The following is a 27,605-nucleotide window of genomic DNA, read 5'->3' as shown; positions in this document are numbered from 1 at the left end:
ATTGATTTGAGGTGCGCAAATAACGAGATAATCCGAGTTGAGTCTACGGACTTAAAGGGGTTGCCAGCTGTAATATCAGCAATGTTGGCCCAGAAATATGTAAGGAAGGGGTGCGAAGCATACCTTGCGTATGTACTTGATGACAAGGAATTGGAAAAGAAACCCGAATCTGTGCCGGTGGTTTGTGAATACCCGGATGTTTTTCCCGAAGAATTACCGGGTTTACCACTTGTTCGGGAAGTAGAGTTTGGTATTGAGCTTGTACCTGGGACTACACCAATTTCGATAGCTCCGTGATCGTATGGCACCAACCGAGTTAAAGGAATTGAAAGCTCGCTTGCAAGAGTTGACGGATAGAGGTTTCGCTTGATCAAGTTTCTCACCTTGGGGTGCACCAAGATTGTTTGTGAAAAAGAAGGATGAGAACCATGAGGTTGTGCATTGACTATCGTCACCGAATAAAGTGACGATAAAGATTAAATATCCGTTACACGTATTGATGATTTGTTTGATCAACTAAGGGAGCCTCGGTGTTTTCAAAGATAGATTTGAGATCGGGTTATTATCGATTCATGGATTCGAGATTCGGACGCACCAAAACCGCTTTAACGAGGTACACCACTACGAGTTCTTAGTGATGCCGTTCAGCTCACTAATGCCCTCATGTATTTATGGATTTGATGAATCGGATCTTCGACGATATTTGGACCGGTTCGTAGTTGTGTTCATTGATGACATCTTGGTCTATTCAAGAGATGAGACCGAACATGCTGAACACCGAGATTAGTGTTGCAAATTTTACGGATAAGCGGTTATATGCTAAGTTTAGCAAGTGTGAGTTCGGTTAAGAGAGGTTAGCTTCTTGGGTCATGTGGTATCTGCGACGGTATTCGAGTCGACAGAAAAATTTCAGCCATACTTAACTGGAAGCCTCAGAAATATTACTTGAGGTTCGAGCTTTTTGGGACTTGCGGTTACTACCGACGGTTTGTAAAAGGATTCTCGATGATAGCCACACCCATGACGGCTACTTCAAAAGATGTTAAGTTCGAATGGACGGAAAAATGTCGAAAAGTTTTGATCAACTGAAAACTTATTTGACGAAGCTCAATTTTAGTGCAGCCGAATCGTGCAAAGAGTTTGTCATCTATAGTGACGCCTCCCTACTTGGGTTAGGTTGCGTATTGATGCAAGAAGGTCGAGTTGTGGCCTATGCGTCGAGACAATTAAAGCCACATGAGAAAAATTATCCGACCCATGATCTCGAATTAGCTGCCATCATATTCGCCTTGAAAATATGGCGACATTACTTATTTGGTGAGAAGAGCCATGTATTTTCGGATCACAAAAGTCTCAAATATTTGATGACTTAAAGAGACTTGAATCTACGACAAAGACGTTGGCTCGAGTTGTTAAAAGATTATGAGCTTGTCATTGATTATCACCCGGGAAAGGCTAATGTGGTTGCGGACGCCTTAAGCCAAAAATCACTGTTTGCTTTACGAGCGATGAATGTACACTTGTCTATTCTACCCGACAATGTGTTAATAGCCGAATTAAAGGTCAAACCATTATTGACTCATCAAATTCGTGAAGCTCAGAAAGTCGACGATGAGTTGGTTGCAAAACGGGCTGAATGTGTTCCGAATGTGAAATCGGAGTTTCAAATTGATGATGACGATTGTTTGAGGTATAGAAATCGGTTGTAACACCCCGAACCCGAGACCGTCGCCGGAGTCGAACACGAGGTGTTAATAGACTTCAAACCACTTATTGAGAATTTCCTAGACAAGCTGCCAATCTGTGTACTAGTCGCTTCAAAAATCATATCTTGAGTTTTACAACTCGAAAATCAGTTTCGTAATTTTTCCCTGAAACTAGACTCATATGTCCATCTACATATTTTTTTCTAGAATTTTTTGTTGAGCCAATTAGTACAGTTTATTAGTTAAATTCTCCCCTGTTGCAGGGATCGACTACACTGACATTTGTGTGTTACGAATTGGATATCTCCCTGTACAGGGCTTCAATACTGATACCGTTTGTTTCTATAGAAACTAGACTTAGAGAGGAATCTACACATATATGGCATGACTCATAATTATCTCTGGTTAATTTACAATGATTTTCCAAATTCGGAACAGGGGATCCAGAAACCGTTCTGGCCCTGTTTCACGAGAACTTTAATATCTCTTAAAATACAGCTCATATGGTCATTTTGTTTCATCCATATGAAAATAGACCCATCAAGCTTCGAGTACGTAATTTTTTTAGCTATTAATTCCACTTCTACTATTTTTAGTGATTTTTCGATCTCATATCACTGCTGCTGTCCGCAACAGTTACTGCAGTAGACTATGCCAATTTCATGAATCCTTCCTTAGTCTTACTACTCATCCATCATACGTGACACAAATTATGGCCACCTTATCAAAATTAAGGTTTCTAAGACTCGTGGCTATAGATTCTAGCATCCCACTCAAACGACCACATAGGCCATTTTCACATGGCTTAAAGTTTACAACCCAAAATTTAACAAAACAAAATAGCTCATACATGCCAAATGTTCTCCTAAGTCGACTAAGAAGACAATACCAAAGATTGCTCACGGTGTGATGACTTCGTTGACGATTACTGAACACCCAAAAGGAGACGAGCCCAAGGAACCTAAAATGGGTGACAAGAAAACACCGAGTGAGTTTATAACTCGGTAAGTCATAAGCATTCCACAACCATCCATTAATACAATTATCATAAAATGAAATAATGAAACAAGGCCAAATGTTCCAGCCATACCGAACTATACCATAGTTCCTTAGATCTTCGGATCAATCTCATACCAAGTCATACATTTACATTTCATATACTGTTCAATAGGATATTTGAAGCAATTTCCATACATCATTTCATTTCGCAACAATCATGCAATCAAATGAACTTTCATCTATTCCACGATACCTTATTTACGGAATGCAATTGAAATCATCACATAGATTTAAATCTTACCAACTCCACCCCGAGCATGAACATAGCATCTATTAGCCATGAACTCAAGGTACTTACTCTTTCCGCTGTCCATACTCATCTCGATAAAGTCACGCCTCCATATAAATGTTCAATCGGAGATATGTGTAGAGTTCGCACACATAGTGCTTAATACTCAATCACGCACACTTAGTGCCATATGATTCAAGCCCGCACACATAGTGCCATATAGTCCAAACTCGCACACTTAGTGCCGTACATTACAAGCTCGCACACTCAAGGCCAATCTCGCCACCGTACACATCTATTTCTCGCACACTTAGTGCCAAGCAAACTTCCTACACATTTCACTATCTCTTTACGCTCAACATTATCATGTTTTCATACACATACATTTGTATATATTTCATCTCATTAAACACAATTGCATAGATATTACAATCATTTAAGCAATATCAAATATATGCTTAATGACTTACCTTGTGTTGGGTAAAATAGTCCAAGTCGGCTACTCGATGACCTTCGCCTTTCCCTTGCTTGATTCTCCTTCTTTAACTCCTTGAGCTTAATCAATAAATCAACTAGTTTAACCATCTTGCTAAACATTCATAATTCAATTACACATGCATATGTATGTTTGTATATTCGCAACCATCCTCACTTATTACCCATTTAGTCAACAATCTAAGCCAAGATAAGGCTTCAATATGGTTGCCTCTAACCGAATACATGCTCACCAATTTCCCTTCATGTGGCCGAATATGCATGTCCATGTTGAGACCATTTATGCACTTATTACCACACAAAACAGCATACATTACTAACTAATACCTTTCCATATTGTAACTCAATACACATCTATCATTTCCTTCATAACCAAAACATCATCATAAATAAGTATATACCTTAAGATAGTATATACGCATACCAATACATCATGCTCAAACATATATACATATATGTATGCTAGAGCCGAATCTCAAGTTGATTGTAACTAAACATGAACATGATTTGAAACACAAATCTTACTCTCCATGCAAAGAGCATAAATCACACTTGGGATGTACCATGGTGAATACATCACAACACCATAATTTTGATCACGATTACACAAAGAACTTAGTATATCATTCAAAATGCTCAAAGAAAATCTAAGAGTCCTCAATCCACCATCACATGTATCATCATCAAGCTTCATATTTAACATGCAATGGCATTAACTCAAAATCCACCTTGGCCAAATACCATCCCCATGATATAACAAAGATTTGAACCATGGGCTAATAAGAACATCAAGTTAGCAACCAAAAACATGCATGAATCTCATGGCACAACATCAAACATACCTTAATCTTGATGCAAATATAGCCAAACCTCTTCCTAATCCTCTTCCAACCCAAGCATGAAGCAAAATTCCTCCTTCCCTCTAGTATTTTCGGTCAAGAGAGAATGAAATGGATGAGCAAAATTTTTTCTTTTCTTTTCTTCCATGTACGGCAATGGGGGGTTTCACTCACACACACATATTTTTTCTTTCTTTACTACCCATGCTTATTTGTTTATTGTTTCCCTAATGCACCAACAAAACATGTTTCATGACATGTTTAGCCCATACTCCTTGTCATGGCCGGCCATCACTTGTAAAAGGAGTATTTGACATGGAAGGCCATTGTTTTGCATGCATGCTTTAATTAGTCATCATACATTTCCCCATCATACTTTCAAAGTTTTCTACTAGGTCCTTTCTAGTGAAATTCACATTTATAACTCTAAATTAAAGCATCAAAATGTCACACATGAGTTAACACATATTATAGGCATCAAAATAAATATCAAATTATTTTTATGCCTCGGTTTTGTGGTCCCGAAACCACATTCCGACTAGGGTCGTTTTAAGGCTGTCACATCGGTTGTGTGTTCCAAGAAATTCAGAACTCATTTCGATGATTCTGAACGAAGCTCATTGTAGCCGAATGTCAATTCACCCGGGAGTACGAAAATGTACAACGATCCGAGATGCCGCTTTGGTGGCATGGTATGAAACGAAACATTTCGATTTTGTTTCAAGTGCTTAGTATGTCGCAAGTGAAGGCGGAACATCAAGTGCCTACGGGTTTGCTTCACCGATCATGATACCGAATGGAAATGGGAACGAGTCACGATGGATTTTGTATCCGGGTTGCCGGTTTCGGCAAGTAAGAAAGATGCGATTTGGGTCGTTGTTGATAGATTGACTAAGTCGGCTCACTTTATCCCCGTACGCACGGATTTTACAATGGATAAATTAGCTGAAGTGTATGTTTCTCAGATTGTGAGATTACACGGGGTACCTATTTCTATCGTGTCGGATAGAGATCCGAGATTCACCTCACGATTTTGGAAGAAATTGCAAGAAGCTTTGGGTACCAAGCTGCATTTTAGCACCGCTTTTCATCCACAAACCGATTGTCAATCCGAGCGGATAATTCAAATACTCGAGGATATGTTGAGATGCTGCATCCTCGAGTTTAGTGGTTCGTGGGAGCGGTATTTACCTTTGATTGAATTCGCTTACAACAATAGTTTTCAATCAAGTATTAAGATGGCACCTTACGAGGCTCTGTACGGGCGTAAATGCCGTACGCCATTGTTTTGTACCGAGCTCGGTGAGAGCAAAATTTTTGGAGTGGATTTGATTAAAGATAATGAACAGAAAGTAAGAATAATACGTGAAAGTTTGAAGGCAGCATCAGATCGTCAGAAGTCATATGCGGATTTGAAACGAAGGGATATTGAGTATCAGGTGGGAGACAAAGTGTTTCTTAAGGTCTCACCTTGGAAAAAGATACTCAGATTTGGTCGTAAGGGCAAACTGAGTCCGAGGTTCATCGGGCCATATGAGATATCCGAGCGAGTCAGTCCAGTTGTGTATCGTTTGATTTTGCCCCCTGAACTTGAAAAGATTCACGACGTCTATCATGTTTCGATGCTTCGACGCTATAGATCTGATCCGTCACACGTAATTAGTCCATCAGAGGTTGAAATTCAAGCCAATATGAGTTATGAAGAAGAACCGATTCGTATCCTAGCACGTGAAGTGAAAGAGTTGCGAAACAAAAGGGTTCCGCTAGTGAAAGTGTTATGGCTCAAACACGGATAGAAGAAGCTACTTGGGAACCCGAGAACTCTATGAAACAAATGATACCCAAACCTATTTATCGTTAAGATTTTCGGGACGAAAATTTCTTAAGTGAGGAGAGTTGTGACACCCTAAAGTGATCCTAGTCGGAAGCGGTTTGGGATCGCTAAACCGAGTCACCGAATTATTTGAATACAATATTTATTGTCTAAAATATGTGATTATGAATGTGTGAAAGTTTTAAGTTTCGATTTAGTAAATTTCATGTGAATTTAGTCAATAGGACTTGTGTGACACTTTTGAAATGTGATAGGCTAATCTATAAGGATCTAATAGTGCATGTAATCAAAAGGAGGACTTGCATGTCAATTTCCCCTTTTTAATTGCTAGTGGCCGCCATGACAAAGGATTATGGGCAAAACATGTCATAGACATGTTATGTTGGTGCATCATGGGAGGAAAAAATAAATTAATGAGTATGGGTAATAAAGAAATGGAAAAGAAAAAAGAAAGAATGTGTGAGTGTTACCCCCATTGCCGTGAGTTGAAGAAAAGAAAAAATTTTGTTCATCCTTTTTCATTTCTTTGGGCGAAAATTCTAAGGAAGAAGGAAGGAGTTCTTGCTTCATGTTTGGTTTGGAAGAGGATTAGGAGGAGGTTTGACCATACTTGTATCTAGATTAAGGTATGTTTGAGGTTGTGCCATGAGATTCATGCATGTTTTTAGTTGCTAGCTTGAGTTCTAATTAGCCCATGGTTCAAAACTTTGCTATGTCATGGGGATGATATTCGGCCAAGGTGGATTTTGTGTTAATGCCATTGCATGCTAAATATGAAGCTTGTTAATGGTACATGTGATGGTGGATTGATGACTCTTGGATTTTCTTTTTAGCATTTTTGAGTGAGACATTAAGTTCTTTGTTTAACCATGACCAAAATTGAAATGGTATGGTGTTGTGATGTATTCGGCCATGGTATATCCATAAGCATGATTTATGCTTATTGCATGATAGGTAAGATTTGTGTTTTGGATATATGTTTATATTTGGTTATAATCAACTTGTGATTCGCTCTTGCATATATATATATATATATGTTTGCACATGATGTATTGGTATGACATATATACTATCTCAAGGTATATATTTACATATGATGATGTTTCGTTATGAAGTAAATGATTGATGCGTATTGAGTTACAATATGGAATGCGTTAGTTAGAAAAATGTATTCCATTTATGTGTGGTATTATGTATAATTGGCCTCAACATGGACATGCATATTCGGCCACATGAGGTGGATTGGTGTGCATGCATTCGGTTAGAGGCAAGCATATTGATGCCTATTCTTGGCTTAGATAATCGGCTAAAAGAGAGTGTGGACTATTGTGTTGAGTTAGATTCATGATTTTGTACATATGTGACTTTAATGTCTAATGAATATATATGGGCTAAGTACCTTGAGTTCCTCTTTTTGATACTCAAATGATTAAATCAATTTAATTGTCAATTTAAGCTTAAGAGCAAAGGGAACTAAATCCGATAAAGGGAAGGAAAAGTGGTTGAATAGCCATCGAAATCGCTCGACAACATCCGAGGTAAGTTTTGAGTAATGGAACTTAAATTATGATTCGATTGAATTATGTCTTAAGTAAATCAAAATCATGCTCTTTGTATGTGGCTATTGAGCCAAATTGTAAATATGATAAGTGTCTTGTGTTGAGCTTTGGTAATGAAAATGAAATATGGATGTGTCATGATTTATTGATATATGTGTGCATGGTTCTTCAATGATATCCGGCTAAGTCCCAAGGCTCTGTGTTAAGTTACTAAATTCGACTAAGATCCGAAGGCATTTGTGCGAAGTTACTAAATTCGGACTAAGATCCGAAGGCATTTGTGCGAGTTACTAAATCCGGATAAGTCCCGAAGGCATTTGTGCGAAGCTACTATAACCGGGCTATGTCCCGAAGGTATTTGAACGAGTAGCTATATCCGGTTAAACTCAAGGTACGTGATTCGGGAATGAATGAACTTGCTGTAAAAATTTCAGTTAATACGCTGTGAAATCCCAACAATGAGGTATGTTTCAGTATGTGCTTTGAATTAGTTGAGCCCTTACAAATAAGTATTCGCTCGGTTGATAAACGAGCTACCGCCTTCGGCTAAGTTGATCTTTGTGTATGAACATAGGGGTTGGTAATGTGAAGTAAGTATGATATTGAGAATTTGTGCATATGAAATTATCCGTTTAGCTATATGAATGCCATGCTTTTGTTGTCTTTGGAATCCTTGCTCAAAACTTACTAAGCATAAATTGCTTACTCCGTTTCTTTGTTTCTCTGCTTTATAGATTTTGGCTCGTTAGCTATCGGACTCGGGATATTTGGAAGTCGAAGTCTCCCACACTATCAAAGCCCCTTTGGTACAATTTTGGTTGAACTTTGAAATGGCATGTATAGGACTACCCTTTTGTTGTTGGTCATGTACCCATGGATTTTGTGTAAATTTGGATAGCCATGCGAAAATGGCTTATATACGTTTTAGCATAGTACTATAATCGTTTTGTATGTTGATCATTAGGAGGTATAGAAATGGTTGGAAACGATTAGCCATTGGAATGGTTAATCATGATCATACTTTGTGCTATGTATGCAAAAAGGGCTAATTGAATCATGGAAATAATGAAATAGGTAAAGTCTACCTCAAAAGCAGATGCTGACAGCAGCAGTGATGTGGATGTGAAAAATCACTAAAAATAGTAGGAATGTAATTAAATAGTAAATAAATTATTTAAATGAACCTTGATGAATCTAATTTCATATGGAAGAAACGAAACGGTCACATGAGTTGTATGTTAAGAGATATTTAGGTTTTCGTGAAACAGGGCCAGAACGGTTTCTGGATTCCCTGCTCCGACTTTGGGAATTCATTATAAATTAACCAGAGATAATTAGGAGTCATGCCATATATTTATAGATTCCTCTTTGAGTCTAGTTTCTATAGAAACAAACGGAATCAGTATTGAAGCCCTGTACAGGGAGATATCCAAGTCGTAATGCGCGAAGGTCAGTGTAGTCGATCCCTGTAACATGGGAGATTTTAACTAATAAACTGTACTAATTGGCCAGAAAAAAAATTCTAGAAAAAAAATTTTAGATGTATATATGAGTCTAATTTCAGTGAAAAATTACGAAACTGATTTTCGAGATTTGGAACTCAATATATGATTTTTAAAGTGACAGTGACGCAGTTAGCCAACTGCATGGAAAATTTTTAAAATGGACTGTGAAAATGAATGGTTTAAGCCGTTAACCCCTCGTGTCCGACTCCGGCAGCGGTCTCGGGTACGGGGTGTTACACATGGTGAATGCACACGTGACTAACTTGGCATACTTCATTGCTTTCGCCATTCGCCATCAGACCGAGCGGCATAGGAAGGGAGTGATCTCCATCGGCCCCTACATGACAAGCCCTGCCAGGCACTTAGGGCTCCTCAACACCATGGCCCAGTCATCAGCGCTTACACTGATAGGTCAAATGTCCCCACAGGGCATCACGACTATGTTACACATGAGGATGATCGAGCGCCGACGTGGGACCGATCCTCCTCAGTACCGTCTCTCTCATGCCATTGACGAGGAGGATCTTGAGGACATTCCTGATGATGTTCCCCCACAGCATGAGGAGCCTTCCATCGCGCCACCTAGGGAACAACTAGTTCATGTGGCTGCTTCATTGGCACACCTTTCCGACTGAGTAGCTCACTTCGAGCAGAATTGCACTACACAGTTCGAGATGATTCACGAGCGAGATCGGTGACGTGATAGACAGATGGACGACATGCAGGCCATGATGCAGTAGCTGTGCTAGCACTTTCACATCGTCACTCCAGCGCCACCACCTGAGGGCTCCACTGACGAGGATCATTGAATCCTCCTATATTTTTATTCTTATTTACTTTTTTCTTTTTTTTCTTTTTATTACTATTTTCATTTCAATTTTATTATTTCATTTTGAAAGACATATCTATATTATTAAATTTTATTTTATTATTTTTTTATTTTCTGGTATTTCTAACAAGTAATCCCACTACGCTCTCTTCCACACCAACTCTTAACAAGTTCTTCATGATTCTACAGACTTCCAAGCAAAGCTGCTAGGAATATTTTACGGAATGAGGAAACAAATGGGAAATAATACCTCATGAGTGACATGTTCAACTCCCCAATTTCTTCATCTAGCCAAGAACAATGGCAGCTACTACTTTTCCCAAACACTCTAGCATCAGAATCAAGCTCCACATCCATATAACAGGGAGTTTCACCTCCTTTCCTCTTATGATTTTCTTTATTTTGAATAATCTATATTTGTACATTGAGGGCAATGTACATCTTAAGTGTGGAAGGGTCATTATTCTCCAATCCCTGAATTTGGTCTTGTGCTTAAGTGATTTTCTCCAATCCTTGAAATCTGAAGTATACAGGAATGACATCAAAAACCCAAATTTCTGGTGATATTTTTGAGCCTTTTGAGCATATAGCTTTCTTTCTTGCTCACTTCTTTTGTGGTTTGTGTGTGTCAACATTGAACTGTTATTCTAGAACTTGCTTCGATTATACATGTCGAGATTACACGTATGATTTGATATACTGAGATGATAAAGGCACTTAGGATTTAACCCATTTACTCCATAAAAAGCCTTCCCACATAATTAAACCCTTAGTGAACCCCCTTTGAGCCTGCTAACCTTTTTTATTGATTAACCTTCATCATTAACCCATTAACCTATTATTGTTGAAATCCTCTTACTTAATTTATTTTTTTTATTTTTATCAAGATTAAATTTAATACTGTTACCTCACTATGTTCACCATTTTTTGTTACTGAATCATGAAGTATGATTTCTATATTGTATTGACTTGATTTGTTCTTTAAAAAAAAAAACTTAGTATTATTATTGTAATTCTCAGCAAGCTAAAGTTGTCATGAACTCATGTAAAATAGTTCTAGATATTTGTTTGCGGTTCAGTAATTAAGTTTTTGATAGTGGGGTAATATATTGAAATTATCTCGATTTTAACCCTTGTCTCTTCCGCTTGTATCCAGACCTGTAACCTAAACCCCATTACAACCATGCAAAGACCTTTTGATTAGTGTATCATATCATTTACAATTGGTGGAGATTTGATTTTCATGCAAGCCTATGGTAATAACTTTTCATGTTAGACAATCGAGTGCTTAATCTTGAACCTTAAACACTTTGAGTGATTTGAGTGAATCTTTAGTGAGGATGTCATCTCTTGTATATTTAGGACTAAAGTTAATTACTTGAAGGAACGAGATTACCTATAATTTTGTTATCAAAGTATTCAATTTAGATTGTTTGAGGTTTTTAAAGCCCCTATAGTTGAATTCTCACTGTATGATTTTTCGTGGAATAATTTGTAACATTAGGAGTAATGCTTATGCGATTGAAAGGAATGAATTCTAGTAGTAAATGAGAATTTTTCTTGAGGATAAGCAAATGCTTAAGTGTGGGGGTATTCGATAAACGCCAAATTATACATAGTTTTACCCCAAGTACTTAGCATATTTATGGATGTTTACTACTAGATTTGTGGATTTTAGTGCTCTTAATCTGGTTATTTCATGTTTTGAGCTCAAGAGAGCACCAAGAGTCAAAAGGATCCAAAAATGAGCTAAAAAGGGACAAAATAGACCAAATCGAGAAGATCACACGGCCTAAGCCTTGCCACACGGGCTGCTCACACGTTCGTGGCCTTCGGGGGTGTCGACCAAGGTGTACACGATTCACGCGGCCTGGCAATTGAGCCCACATGGTCGTGTGCAATTTAACAAATCGAACACGGCCTGGCAAACACGTCACACGACCGTGGCACACGAGCGTGTCCTTTTTTCAATCAGTTGTATTTTACGCGAAAGAGGATACTTAGGAAGGAAGAAAGCCAATCCAAAACCTATATAAAAACCCCAAGTACGACCTAGTAAGGGGGGCCTCTTCCAGAAATTTTCTGGAATACAGAACCACACGCTAGGAATTACTTGAAGGAAGCCAGACAATCCATCCCAAAAGCCGGAGCTACTCCAAGACTGAAGATCTCTCTCAGAATTCCTTCAGGGGTTTTAGAGTTTTCTTTATGTTTTGTTATTTTTATACTTTTGAGATGTACTCTTATTTTATTATGAACTAAACCCCTTAGATACCTAAGGGGGATAAAACCTATGATGGATCTTGTTATTATTATCTGAATTGTATGGTAAATACTTGATTTGTTCTTAATTATGTGTTCTTAAGGCTTGAGTTAATATTCTGGGTCTTGATTCATGATTTGATGTGCTTATACAGAGGAGGAATAGACCCTACCTAAGAGTAGATTTGGCATAATTAAGCGGAGTTGATCGAATGCCTAGAAATAGGGTTACGAGATTTTTCCGGATTAGGGTGAAACCTAATATGGGAGTCCATAGAGTGATTTACTGCTTCCCTAGGAGTTTTAATTAAGAAAGAAATTTTGATTAATTCAAATGAGGGTTAGACGTTATTAGTCTCGAAAGGGATAATAACATAGGTTAGGGAATCTCACGGATCAAGTCAAGTGAGTAAATCGTCTGGTTCAGAGTTAGATAACAAGTGAAATCTAGGTGGATTCCTTCTTGGGTGTCGTCTTTATCAATTGCTTTTCTTCAAGTCTTTTTCCAAATTTTCTCTTTTCTTTAATTAAATTAGTTAATTAGTTTGGATAAATAGTTTAATAAACAAACCCTTTTATTTTTAGGCTAGATAGTAAAAAGATAGTTATTACTCGTACTTTTGGTTCCCTTGGGTACGATATCCCGGTCTTGCCATTACTATACTATTGTTCGATAGGTGTGCTTGCCTTTTTGTCGTGATAATAGTTAGTCTAGGTTTGATCTTCATTATAAATATTTATTACTTGTTACAAATCACACGATCACTTGTATTCAACACATAAGCAAGGTAAGCTTCACAACCTTTCCTTACATATTTTTGGGCAGACATCGAAGAAATCACAACAGGTAACTCACTTGACTCACCTGAATCAATATGGAGAGTTTCACCATTTTCACATTTTAGTTTAATAATCTTTCTTTTACAGTTCACTACGGCATCATGCAATGTTAACCAATTCATACCCAAAATAACATCGAATCCATCAACTGGCAACAACATTAAATCATCCAAAAAATAGTGACCTCGAATCATTAAGGGACAATTCTTGCAAACTCTGTCAACTAATACATGTTTGTCTAAGGGGTTTGACACTCTAATCACAAACTCAGTAAACTCAACAAGCAAGCTCTTACTAGTTACCAATTTCACACAAACATAAGAATGGGTCAATGCAGGATCAATCAATGCAACTATATTAGTATTATAGAGAGAAAAAGTACCAGTGAAAACATCGGGATATGTCACTTCTTCGCGAGCACGGATGGCATAGGCTTTACTAGGTGCTCGAGCTTCGGATCTCACAGCTGAATCTTTCGTCACATTTTTACTACTAATTCCATTTTCGGTATTCCTCGGTGGCCTACCACTATTATTAATATTACTCAGCCTTGCACTTTGAAAATTTTCTTTCTCAGCCATTTCAGGGCAATCTCGGATAAAATACTCTTGAGAACCACACTTGAAACAAGCCCGATCATTCATTCTACACTCATTGGGATGACGTCTGGCACAATGCTGACATTCAAGTTTATTAGATCTAACATTACCCACACTTGCTATCGAAGTAGCCTGAGCTTTGGAACCAGAGTGTTGCTTCCCACGATCTCTGTGTCAATACCCAGCTGATACATTCGAATGGGAATACATTTCTGTAGATTTCTTTGACTGAGATGGAAGTGATTTACTCATAGGTATTTTCCTCGAATCTCTAGCTCCATGATCAACTTTCCTGTTCTCCTTATTCAACTCTTCGGCTTTACAAGCTCGCTCGACCAATACCACGAATTCTTTCAGTTCTAAGATCCCAACTAACACACGAATGTCGTCATTCAATCCGTCCTCAAATCTCTTACACATGATGGCCTCGGTGGATACACACTATCGAGCATATTTACTAAGTTTGACAAATTCTCGCTCATACTCTGTCACTGACATTTGACCCTATCTCAGCTCAAGAAATTCCTTTACGTTTCTATCGATGAACCGCTGACTAATATATTTCCTTCAGAACTCCTCTTGAAAGAATTCCCATGTAATCCTCTCTCTTGGAACCACAGATAATAGTGTATTCCACCAGTGATATGCAGAATCTCTCAAAAGTGAGATGACAGATTTTAAACACTCATCTGGTGTGCAAGACAGCTCATCAAATACCTTGATGGAGTTTTCAAGCCAAAATTCGCCTCTCTCGGGATCATCATCCACATTAGCTCTGAAGTCTTTGGCTCCCTATTTTCTAATCTTATCAACCAGGGGCTTGTTCATTCTTACAAATTCCATACCTTGTTGGGCTATAGGAATTGGTTGAGGAATAGATGGGGGTGAAGGAGGTTGGGCATTTGAATTTGTTCGAACAAACTCCGTATACCACTCATTTATCATATGGAGAAAGGCTTCCCTAGCCCCTTCTCCCTAACCAACCATTGGAGGTCTGCTATCAGATGGTGTTGCCCCTTGAGCGAGAGCCAACGTAATACTTTCAACGTCATCACCCTTAGCTCGATTGGGATCCATTTACTATAGAAAACACAATTTAAAATTTTCAGGAGTCGTTACACTATCACAGTTCATTTATGGCATGTATAGCTAGACTCTTACACATGATATGTTAGTTCAAGAATTGACTAAATAGTAGCTCTGATACCACAAATGTAACACCCCTTACCCGTATCCAATGTCGAAATAGGGTACGAGGCATTACCGGACTTCTACACAAGCAATCATACAAAATCGAGACATAAATTTCCATCCAAATTTAAAAATTTTCATATACTTTCATATCATCTCTAAAATGATCCTAGAGGCCCAAAACATACATTGAAAGCGATTCGGGACTAAACTGAGAACTTAAGAAAATTTCACAACACTTAGAAAATTTCATGTTTTAAGAGCCACACGCCCGTGTGGCTTGGGACACGTCCGTGTGGGCAGACCATGTGGTCTCACACGCCTGTGTCCCTAACCCGTGTAACTTTCTATTTTTCACCCAATAAAAAATTGAAGTCACAAGACCAAGTCACACGCCCGTGTGGTCGATTTAAAATTTATGATTTTTCATAAAATAGGTGCAGACTTCATATACCTGTGCCTGAGGCCGTGTCATCCACACGGTTGAGACACATGCCCATGTCTCTACCCATGTGCTCAATTCTGAACATTCTATTCTGTAACAATTAAGGTGCAGGGACACACGGTCGGATCACACGCCCATGGGGCAAGCCGTGTGTCACATACAGCTTAGATACACGCCCGTGTATCTACCCGTGTGGGCAAAAACAAGGCTATTTATCAAGCCATTTTGTCACCCTTAATTGTACACACCTACACAACAAAACATAGCACCAATCCAAGCAATAAAATTCAACCAATTCAACCAAAATCAAGACATCCACACATCATTCACATGCTACCATTTATCACATATGAATATCACATACTAATCAACTTAAACCATGCCAACTTCCACATCCATGAAAACATTATCATATGTATATCTACTTAAATCAATATTAGCTAATTTCAATGGCCATTTACAAAATGAATTATTAGCAAATATAAGCCAAAACATTCAAAATGTCCAATTCTCTATACATGCCATAACTCAAAATCTTGAAATCATTGATACCCAAAATAATCAGTTGATAGTGTGATGGAGTCTCCTACGATCCCCAAATTCGAGCTAGCTTGGTGACACTATAAGACAAGGGAAAAAAATGGGAGTAAGCTTTAAAACTTAGTAAGTTCCTATGCAAATAATAAGTATCATGAACACAAATTTAACATACAATTAACATGAGGTAAATTAACATAAATGTTATTATAAATCTCATAGTCAAACTTACTCAATCATAACCTTACTGAGGGTTCATCACATAACGAGCTCATTATGTATGAGTTTTACGTACGTACCTGAGTTATCTTGAAATGAATTTACACACAATTCATCTTTAACATACTCGTTAAATTACCCGTCGAACCACTTGAAAGACTAAAGGATAATCGGGAGTTTCGTACACATGGAATCATACCAATGGCATATCCCAGATATGGTCTTACATGTAATCTCGTATCGATTACAATAGCCCAACTATGGTTTTACACGAAGTCTCATATTAATGCCATATCCTAGATATGGTCTTACACGAAGTCTCATATTGATGCCATATCCTAGATATGGTCTTACACAAAGTCTTAGTAACCCTAATGTCATGACATTTGTATCCTATCTATTCCTAAAGTTTAACAGGGATTTCACACTTGTCGTAACTTTGGAAACCAAGCAGATTGGGAATAGACCAGTGAAGAACTTTGAATCTTTGGATTTATCAAATTGATGCTTTAATTTTCCAAAACCTTCTATAGAGTAACCTCCTATACTAGAGTTAAAACCTTTATCGCAGAATTTGAAATATGCATATTTGGGTGATAATAGTACTTTGCCTATTGTAATTTCTAAGGAGCTAACACATGAGCAAGGTGCAAGGTTGTTAGAAGTTCTTCGACAATTTAAGAATAGATTGGGATGGACCCTGACTGATAGAAAGGGAATTAGCACTACATTCAGCATGCATAAAACTTTATTGGAGGATTGCTCTAACAATTCTATTAAACAGTAGCAAAGACTGAATCTGATCATGAAAAAAGTTGTCAAGCAATATATTATTAAGTGGCATGATGCTGGCATCATTTACCAGGTTTTAGATAACTCATGAGTGAGTTATGTACAACGTGTACCAAAAAAAGGAGGTGTCACAGTGGTAAGTAATGACAACAATAAGCTCATACCAAATCACACTGTCACGGGATGGAGATTATGTATGGACTACCACAAGCTTAATAAGGCAACTTGGAAGGACCATTTTCCCCTACCATTCATTAATCAGATGTTTGATAGATTAGTTAGGAAAGCTTTCTACTATTTTTTTTGATGGTTATTCAAGATATAATTAGATTATCATAGCTACCAATAACCAAGATAAGAAAACTTTCACATGTCCATACGGTACTTTTGCGTTCAGACAGGTACCATTCGAGTTATGTAACACCCTAACAACTTTTCAATGTTATATGGTAGCCATATTCTCTAACATGGTGGAAATGTAACATCCCTAATTAGGGCCTAGTCAGAAAAGTGGTTTTATTATATTTTTATGGTCTACAATTTCACAGAATGATTTTGTGAAAATCTTGTTCCAAAATTTTCACATTTAGGCACTCAATTTAGTCAAAAGGACTAAATTGTAAAAAGTGCAAAAGTTAAGTTCTACATGTTAGAAGTGTCTAATTGTTATGAAATTTTAAATTGGAGGTCCTTAAATGGTAATTAGACCATTGGATAATATTTTAGACAAAAAAGGACATGGAAGGGTAAAATTTTAAAGATGAGTAAAAAGGCCATTTTCATAAATTGGTAATTAAATGGACTAAATGACAAAATAAAAGCCAAAAACCCTTATCCATTTTCTTGTTTAGCCAAATGTAGCAAGGAGCAAGCCATGGTTAGGGTTTTCAAGCTTTCAAGCTCAATAGTAAGCGATCCCAAGCCCCGATTTTAATATTCTTTGCATTTTTGAAATCCTTGTAACATGATCTACTTATTTCTACCCATATTTTAAGCTAAAGTTCATGTTTAAAAATTGAACCATACATGACATTAGTATTTTGAAGATTAATGGAAGAATATGAAAGATTAAAGCATGTTTAGCAACATTTACTAAGTGATTTTACATGAAAATGCATAAAAATGACTAAAATGTAAAAGTTGTAAAATGGGTAGTAATCATGTGAATAAAAGAGACATGTGGGCTACTATAAGAACAATAAAGGTTCGAATAGGCTTAAAGTACAAGAAAATCGAGCACATTTCATTTTATGAGCCTAGGGACCAATGTAATGCCCTGATTTTTGGGATTTTTCAAGTTTCTGTGATTTTTGGTAAATTTTGAAATTTTGGTGTTCTAAATATTGGAACTGTGTTTAAATGTGTTAGTGGGCCTTTAGAAGGCCCAAGCCTAAGTTAAACACGGTAAAATATTAGGGTTGGATTTTAAGTGAATAGGAGACTTGGTTAAGTGGGCTTTTAAGAAGAACTTCTTAAATTACGACACAAATAAGGCATTGGTAAAGTGGCAAGGTGGCGCCACTAAGTTCCTAAAAAAATGACTTCTGGAAGGAATTAAAGGTCCAGGGTTCAAGTTGCAAGATAGACATATTCTTACTTTTTAATTTTAGGCATGTGCCGGGCATGTGATCACTTAAGTGAATTTCGGCAAGGGCCTTAGGGAGGTTGGACCGATTATTTTAGTTGATATTATGGTTAGGTTCTTTTTTTTTCTGTCTTAGAGAATTAGGGTTAGCCACCTGAAAGCTTTCACTGTCATTCATCCTTCTTGAGTTCTCACAAAAGTTGGAAACACAAATCCCTTCTCCTTGGTGCCAATTTCTTCTTCCTCTCTTTTTCCTCCATTTTCTTTCTCCCTTTTTTCTTTTTCTTCTAGCTGAAACCTTTTGATCACCTTTCTCACCTCCTCTGCCAATCGCATCCTCCACAAAACCTCCAAAGCCGATTGCCTTAAAAGCCAAAATCCCGAAAACTCACTTATTGTGCTGATTTCTCCAAGCCAAAATCCTTTAGTTATTTTTATTCTTTTTGATCAACTTTCATCTTTTCTAAACCCTTAATATCTGTCAGAAACATTACTTCAAAGTTATAGCCTCAAATCGTCATCTTCTTCATCACTTAAAAAGCCTAAATACCATAGGTTTAGGGACTTATAACCAAAACTTCAGATCTCCTGGATTCGAGTTCTACTATTGTTCAGAGGATAGATCTGCATCAGATCTGCGTAGAAGTCAAAGAGGAATAAGTGGTAAGTGCTCATCATCTCAGATCTAGTCTTATTTTACAATTTAGAAAAGCCAACGTCCCTAAAATCTAGGAAGGCTGTCGATTTGGGCATAGGGCTTTAAGGGTCTTTAACCGACGATTTATTTTGGTGATTAGTTTCTTCAAGAGGTTTGATCGAAGGCTTGGATCTTTGGAACAACTAGACTTAGATCTAGTCATCTGTTTTAGGCAAAAAGGTAAGATTCTAAAGGTTTTAGGGGCATGGTTCGAATATGGGTTGCTGAATATTGGGATTGGTTGCTGAATATTGGTAATAAATTGTAGGATATCGTAAGGGATCTCAGTAGCAGTCATCGCGAAACAAGTGTGTATCGAACACCCTCTCATAGTTTAATTCGGCAAAAGCCGAAATGCTGAAATTTCGGCATTTCGTGGGCTTGTGAGTGTGCGAGTGCTCAAGAGACATTTAGAAATCATTAGATCTAAAATATCAAAGTGGTAAGTTAGTCGTGTGTGAAATTTCGTGCGCTTCAGTAATTGGGCCTCGATAGGCTAAAATTGGGCCCAATGGGCTTACAGGCTCATACGTGTTAATAAATAAAATAATAATAAAAATATATAATATAAAAAAATAGGCAATAAGTATGTTCTGTTAGACTGTAGAATCGAAACTGCTTAAACCGCTAAACTGGTCATAAAACTTGAGTTAAATGGGCTTAAATGGCTAATGGACACTGTAGGGCCATTAGGGGTTTTAGGGCCCAGTGGCTAAGATTGTGAAACTGAGATAAATAAATTACTGCGATGACAAATGGGCTAGTAAGGACCGTAGCATTCATAAGAACCCTTAAAACTGATAAAAGTATTGAAATACCTGTATAGGTGGAAAGTTTACAGTGTTACCCTTAGGAGCAAAATTACTGATACACCTCTAGGGTTAAGGTTGACCTGATGCATGTTTGACTGTTACTATTTACTGCATGCCATTATATTTTTATCTGATGCATGGGACCGGGTTATTGATGGAGGAAATCTGAAAGTGGCTTGACCACGTCTTCGCAGCTTTGCCTCAAGTTATCGATATCTGACGACTATCTTTGCAGCATTATGAGACTATAGGGCTGGGTGGGTTGAGCTATTCCTCACATGGAGTGGAGGGCTGGTACGGGTGGAGTGTAGTGGTTGGTTATAGGCTGGGTTGGGCTTGCATACACGAATATGTCTGTTCTGTTCTGGAATGGGCCTATGGGCCATACTGTTATCTGAAAAGGGGCTAAGGCCCAGTTTACAATATTCTGAAAAGGGCTTTCGCCTAGTACCCACGGTTATCTGAATAGGGCTTAGGACTAATGTGCTTGAGATGACTTGGGCTTTGGATGGGTTTTCTATATACACTGAGTTTTCTTAACTCACCCCCTTTCTCTTCCATCCTTGCAGGTGAGCCCTAGTTGGTGGACCTAGAGCTGGGTGGGATTCAGAATTGGCCACGAAGATTAAATTTCTGGTTTTAAATAAGTTTCAACTAGCTTCCTTTTAAATTTCGCATTTATTTTTTTGATTATTTCTATTTTGGTTAAAGTTGTAATAAGGGCGCTCTATTATTTTTATTTTGGGTTTTTAAATTACTTTAATCATTTTCGACTTGAGATTCACATAACTTAAATTGATTCCTTGAAATTGGTTAACTCTGGGTTTATAAAAAATTACTTGTTTCAAACTGACACGACAATCAAACGTCTTCAAAATGAAACTTTTCAAGGTGCAACAAAAGTCACGTTTTTCTAAACCCTTAACAATCGATAATGGATAGGACTCACACTAGTGAATCGGAACATTTCTCTTAAAACTTCATTAATGGTTTTTGCAAAGCTCACCCAAACTTTAGTAAAATAGGTAACTTGGTTAGTGGTAGGTAATGTGACACACCAGATTCGGCCGTAACGTCTAGGTCAGGTTTGTGGTGTTACATTTAGTGGAATTAGAGCCTGGTTGCAACAACTCGGCTGTGGATTGGGTCCAAAAAGGGTTTTCAAAACTTTAAGCCCAAAGAGGGTATTTTTGGAAATATCCGACTTTTAAAAACAAATTTTCTGGTTAAAGGAGATAAATTTTCAAACTTGGTTTCTTTAAATCAAATGTTTGAGAAATGGATTTTAAAAAGGCCTAAATTTTTTGCGTTTGTCTGAAATCTGATACGGTGGGGCACTGAATCCCCGGCACCAAGTCCGTAAGTATCTTTTTACTCTATATATATTGTACTGTACTAAAAATAATACTGTAGATAGTACCGAGCCTTAGATATAGTACTATAAATAAGGTAGTATTAAGGCTACAAAACTGAGACTGTAGGGTAAACTAAGCCCTAGGAAACTGAGACAGTAGATAAACTGCGATGGCGCGAGAACAACTCTGAAACTTTATCTGTTCATAAGATATTCTGTAATAAACAATTGAAACAGTAAACTAATGTCATAAAATTCATAATCAGATAAATTGATATGAGTTCGAGAGCTGCTAGGGGAAGAGGCCGTAGTCGCGGCCTAGGTAGTACTCAAACTGGATGTTCGTCTTCTGAACACATGCCAGCTGGTGAGGCACGACCACCACCGGTGGATGATAATGGGCCGCATGATCAGGCCGTAGGGGACGACGCTCTATCCCAGGCCATGTTGAGAGTTTTGGAAAGGGTGGCCGGAGCTAATGTCGGGCCCATTAATAGGGGGTCCATTTCTGAGTGACTTCGGGCCAATAGAGCGGAGGTTTTTAGGGGCGTATCTAGAGTTGCCCCAAATGTCAGGGCTAGCTATATGGATGCACAAAGAAAAGAATTCCTGAACCTGACCCAGGGTAGTAAGACCATTGCTGAATATGAGGCAGAGTTTCTGCGATTAAGCCGGTACGCTAGTGGCATTGTCTCCACCGAATATGAGCGCAGTGTTCGTTTTGAGGATGGCCAAAGGGATGAGTTAAGGGTGCTGATAGCTCCGCATAGAGAGCGCGGTTTTGCTGCACAGATAGAGAAGGCTAATATAGCCGAGGAGGTGAAGTAAGCCGAACGAAAGAACCGCGATAGGGATCAAAATCGATTCAGGAGGGATGCTAGACCAGCTAGTGCTGCAAACCGAAATGTTAAGAGAGCTAGGATGGAGGAACCAGTTCGAGTAGTTCTGGTGAACACAGTTAGACCACAAGCTTGTGGAGATTGTGGCAGAGTGCATCTGAGGGAATGCTGGAAGCGTACTGGGGCTTGTCTTCGTTGTGAGTCAAATGAACATAGGATCAGGGATTGTCCTAGGAGGCCAGCCCAGACTCAAGTGGCTGAACAAGGGGCTGTGCAACCTGTGCAACCAGCACGAGGTGGACTGCCGCCGTCGAGAGGTCGTGACAAGGTCGCGGTGGCAATGGCCGTGGACGTGGGGCACCTGGCAGGGGTGGTATTAATGCTGAGGCTTGTCAGCCTTCTTTGGTATATGCTGCTCATCACTGCGAGGACGGTGACACACCTGATGTCATAACTTGTACGTTTTTTATCTCTGGCGTACCTTAAACTGCTCCGATAGATGTGGGGTTAACTCATTCGTATGTTGCATGTGACATTTCTGGGGCATTGGGTGTACACTTTGAGGAGACTGTGTGTGGGGTAACTATGATAAGTCCTTTACGTCACTCAGTTAAGGTAGAGAAACTCTTTAGGGAGGTGCCTTTAGAGACTCAAGGTAGGATTTTCTGTGGAGACTTAATGGTGTTACCGTTCGGAGAATTCGATTTGATCCTAGGGATGGACTGGTTGACCAAGCATAGGGCAACTCTAGATTGTGCAGCTAAGAGGATAGTGTTAAGGACTGTCGAAGATGAAGAGGTAATGATTATTGGAAAACGAAGAGATTACTTGTCCAATATAGTATCAACTTTGGGGGCTGAGAAACTAATGCGTAAGGGATGCGAGGCATATTTTGCTTTTGTAAGCCAAGCTGAAACTGAAGATCTGACTGTGAAGACAGTTAGAACTACTAGAGAATTTCGAGATGTTTTCCCAGAAGAGCTTCCTGGATTACCTCCGAATCGAGAAGTCGAGTTTGGAAACGATTTGCTGCCTGGAACAGCTCCAGTGTCCATCGCACCCTATAGGATGGCACCGAAAAAGTTAGTGGAACTGAAAGCTCAAATCCAAGAGTTGTTGGATAGAGGCTTCATTAGACAGAGTGTGTCTCCATGGGGAGCACCAATTCTGTTTGTGAAGAAAAAGGACGGGACGATGCGTATGTGCATCGATTATCACCAGTTGAACAAACTGACGATAAAGAACAAATACCCACTGCCTAGAATTGACGATCTATTTGAACAACTTAGAGGAGCTTCAGTATTTTCCAAGATTGACCTTCGATCTGGATACCATCAGCTAAGGGTAAAGGAAGTGGATATTCATAAGACAGCATTCAGAACTCGATATGGTCATTATGAGTTTCTAGTTATGCCATTGTGGTTGACGAATGCACCTGCAGCTTTCATGGATCTGACGAATCGAGTATTCTAACCTTACTTGGACCAATTCATGATCGTTTTTATCGATGATATTCTGGTATATTCGGAAACGAAGGAGAAGCATGAATAGCATCTATGTATTGTGCTGCAAGTGCTGAGAGAGAAGCAACTTTATGCGAAGTTTAGTAAATGTGAATTCTGGTTGTGAGAAGTGACTTTTCTAGGTCATGTGGTTTCTGCCGAAAGAATTAGAGTGGATCCTTGGAAAATTGAGGCAGTTTTGGAATGGAAACCACCGAAGTTAGTATCGGAAATTCAGAGTTTTCTAGGTCTGGCAGGTTATTACAGAAGGTTTGTAGAGGGATTTTCTCTGATTGCTGCACCATTGATGAAACTGTTAAGGAAAGAAGTAGCATTTGTCTAGACTGAAAAATAGCAAAAATGTTTTGACCAGTTGAAAAAGGTATTGACTGAGGCGCTAGTGTTGATTCAACCAGAGTCTGGGAAGGACTTCACTGTGTACAGCGATGCGTCGCATGTGGGGTTAGGATGCATACTGATGCAAGAGGGTAAGGTGGTCGCTTATGCTTCGCGATAGCTTAAGCCTCATGAAACGAACTACCCTACGTACGATTTAGAGTTAGCAGTAGTGATCTTCGCGTTGAAAATCTGGAGACATTACTTATATGAAGAAAAGTGTATTATATACACAGACCATAAGAGCCTAAAGTATCTGTTGACTCAGAAGGAGTTAAACCTTAGGCAACGAAGATGGATAGAGTTGCTTAAGGATTATGACTGTTCGATTGAATAGCACCCAGGTAAGGCTAATGTGGTGGCTGATGCTTTGAGTCGAAGGGTTGTTGTTGATTTAAGAGCCTTGTTTACACGTTTGAGTCTGTTCGACGATGGAAGTCTATTGGCAGAATTGCAAGTGAGGCCTACTTGGACTGAACAGATTAAAGAAAAATAGTTGAAGGATGATTCGTTAGTTCTTCGATTTTGGCAAGTTAAGAATGGTTTTGGGACTGAATACTGACGGAATTCTGTGCTTTCGCGGAAGAGTTTGTATTCCGAAAGACCCTGAATTGAGGTGATCAATTCTAAAAGAGGCTCATGGTGGACCTTGTGCTATGCATCCTTGAGGAAATAAGTTATATCGAGACCTACGAGAGGTGTACTAGTGGCCTGGACTAAAATGAGAGGTGACTGGATTGGTTGGGAAATGTCTGACGTGCCAGCCAGTTAAGGCCGAGCACCAATTGCCTTCTGGATTACTGCAACCGGTGAAAATTCAGCTATGGAAGTGGGAAAGAGTAACTATGGACTTCGTGAGTTTGACACCCACCAAGAAAGATTCTGTGTGGGTAATTATTGATAGGTTAACGAAATCTGCCCATTTCATACCTGTTCGTACTGATTACTCACTACAAAAGTTGGCCAAGTTGTATGTGGCGGAGATAGTGCGACTGCATGGGGTGCCAGTGTCAATTATTTTTGATCGAGACCCTAGGTTTACATCTTGGTTCTGGAAGAAGTTACAGGAGGCGTTGGGTACACGATTGGATTTCAGTACTGCTTTTCACCCTCAGACAGATGGACAGTCAGAAAGGGTTATTCAAGTTTTGGAGGATATGTTAAGAGGTTGTATCATCGATTTTCGTGGTAGTTGGGAGGACTACTTGCCATTGGCGGAGTTTACGTACAACAACAGCTACCAAGCAAGTATTCAGATGGCTCCATATGAGGCACTTTATGGGCGAAGATATCATACGACTACGTGTTGGACAGAGTTAGGTGAATGACAAGTGTTTGGACCGGAATTAGTGGCAGATACTGAAAGTAAGGTTAAGTTGATAATAGATCGATTAAAGGAGGCATCTGATAGACAGAAGTCGTATGCAGATCTAAAGTGTAAAGAGATTGAGTTCTTTGTTGGGGATATGGTTTTCTTGAAGGTTTCACCTTGGAAGAAGATCTTGAGGTTCGGCAAGAAAGGCAAACTGAGTCAGCGGTTTATAGGGCCTTATCGAGTTCTTAAACGGGTAGGGCCAGTAGCATATTAGTTAGAATTACCACCAGAGTTGGACAGAATCCATGACGTCTTTCATGTGTCCATGTTGAGACGATATCAATCAGATCCTTCACATGTTACGCCAGTGGAAGAGATTGAAGTAAGGACTGATTTGACCTTTGAGGAGGAACCCGTGCAAATTTTAGATCGAGAGGTTAAAGTTTTAAGAAGGAAGCCGGTTCCATTGGTGAAAGTACTGTGGTGTAATAATGGAAGGGAAGAGGCTACTTGGGAGTCAGAAGAGACTATGCGTCAACAATACACTCAATTATTTGGTTCAGGTGAATTTCGAGGCCGAAATTTTTTCAAAGGGGTAGAGTTGTAACGCCCTGATTTTTGAGATTTTCTGGGTTTCTTCTTGTGCCGATTTCTTCGAGCCAGGATCTTTTGATTAACTTTCATCTTCTCTAAACCCTTAGTATCTGTCGGCAACATTACTTCAAAGTTATAGCCTCAAATCGTCATCTTCTTCATCACTTAAAAAGCCGAAATACCATAGATTTAGGGACTTATAGCCGAAACTTCAGATCTCCTGGATTCGAGTTCTACTATCGTTTAGAGAATAGATCTGCATCAGATCTGCGTAGAAATCAAAGAGGAATAAGTGGTAAGTGCCCATCACCTCAGATCTAGTCTTATTTTACAATTTAGAAGAGCCGAAGTCCCTAAAATTTAAGGAGGCTGTCAATTTGGGCATAGGGCTTTAAGGGTCTTTAACCGACGATTTCTTTTGGTGATTAGTGTCTTCAAGAGGTTTGATTGAAGGCTTGGATCTTTGGAACAACTAGACTTAGATCTAGTTACCAGTTTTAGGCAAAAAGGTAAGATCTAAAGGCTTTAGGGGCATGGTTCGAATATGGGTTGCTGAATATTGGGATTGGTTGTTGTGGGTTGCAATTTAAGAATTGTGGTAATAAATTGTAGGACATCGTAAGGGATCTCAATAGTAGTCATCGCGAAACAGGTGTGTATCAAACACCCTCTCATAGTTCAATTCGACAAAAGCTGAAATGCCGAAATTCTGGCATTTCGTGGGCTTGTGAGTGTGCGAGTGCTCACAAGATGTTTAGAAATCATTAGATCTGAAATCGCAAAGTGGTAAGTTAGTCATGTGTGAAATTTCATGCACTTCGGTAATTGGGCCTCGATTGGTTAAAATTGGGCCCAATGGGCTTACGGACTAATACGAGTTAATAAATAAAAAAATAATAAAAATATATAATATAAAAAAATAGGCAATAAGTATGTTCTGTTAGACTGTAGAATCAAAACTGCTTAAACCGCTAAACTGGTCATAAAACTTGAGTTAAATGGGCTTAAATGGCTAATGGACACTGTAGGGCCATTAGAGGTTTTAGGGTCCAATGGCTAAGATTGTGAAATTGAGATAAATAAATTACTGCTATGACAAATGGGCTAGTAAGGATCGTAACATTCATGAGAACCCTTAAAACTGATAAAAGTACTGAAATACCTGTATAGGTGGAAAGTTTACAGTTTTACCCCTAGGAGCAAAATTACTGATATACCCCTAGGGTTAAGGTTGACCTGAATGTATGTTTGACTATTACTATTTACTGTATGCCATGTTATTATTATCTGATGCATGGGACTGGGTTATTGATGGAGGAAATACTGAAAGTGGCTTGACCATGTACTGGAGGCTTTGCCTCAACTTACTAATATTTGACCAACTATGCTGCAACTGTAGAGTGTAGGGCTGGGTGGGTTGAGCTATTCCCCACATAGAGTGGAGGGCTGGTACGGGTGGAGTGTAGTGGTTGGTTATAGGCTGGGTTGGGCTTGCATACACGAATATGTCTGTTCTGTTCTGGAATGGGCCTATGGGCTATACTGTTATTTGAAAAGGGGCTAAGGCCCGG

Source organism: Gossypium arboreum, chromosome 13, assembly GCF_025698485.1.
Source record: "Gossypium arboreum isolate Shixiya-1 chromosome 13, ASM2569848v2, whole genome shotgun sequence".
NCBI classification, from domain to species: domain Eukaryota; kingdom Viridiplantae; phylum Streptophyta; class Magnoliopsida; order Malvales; family Malvaceae; genus Gossypium; species Gossypium arboreum.
Note: the sequence above shows the minus strand (reverse complement) of the source record.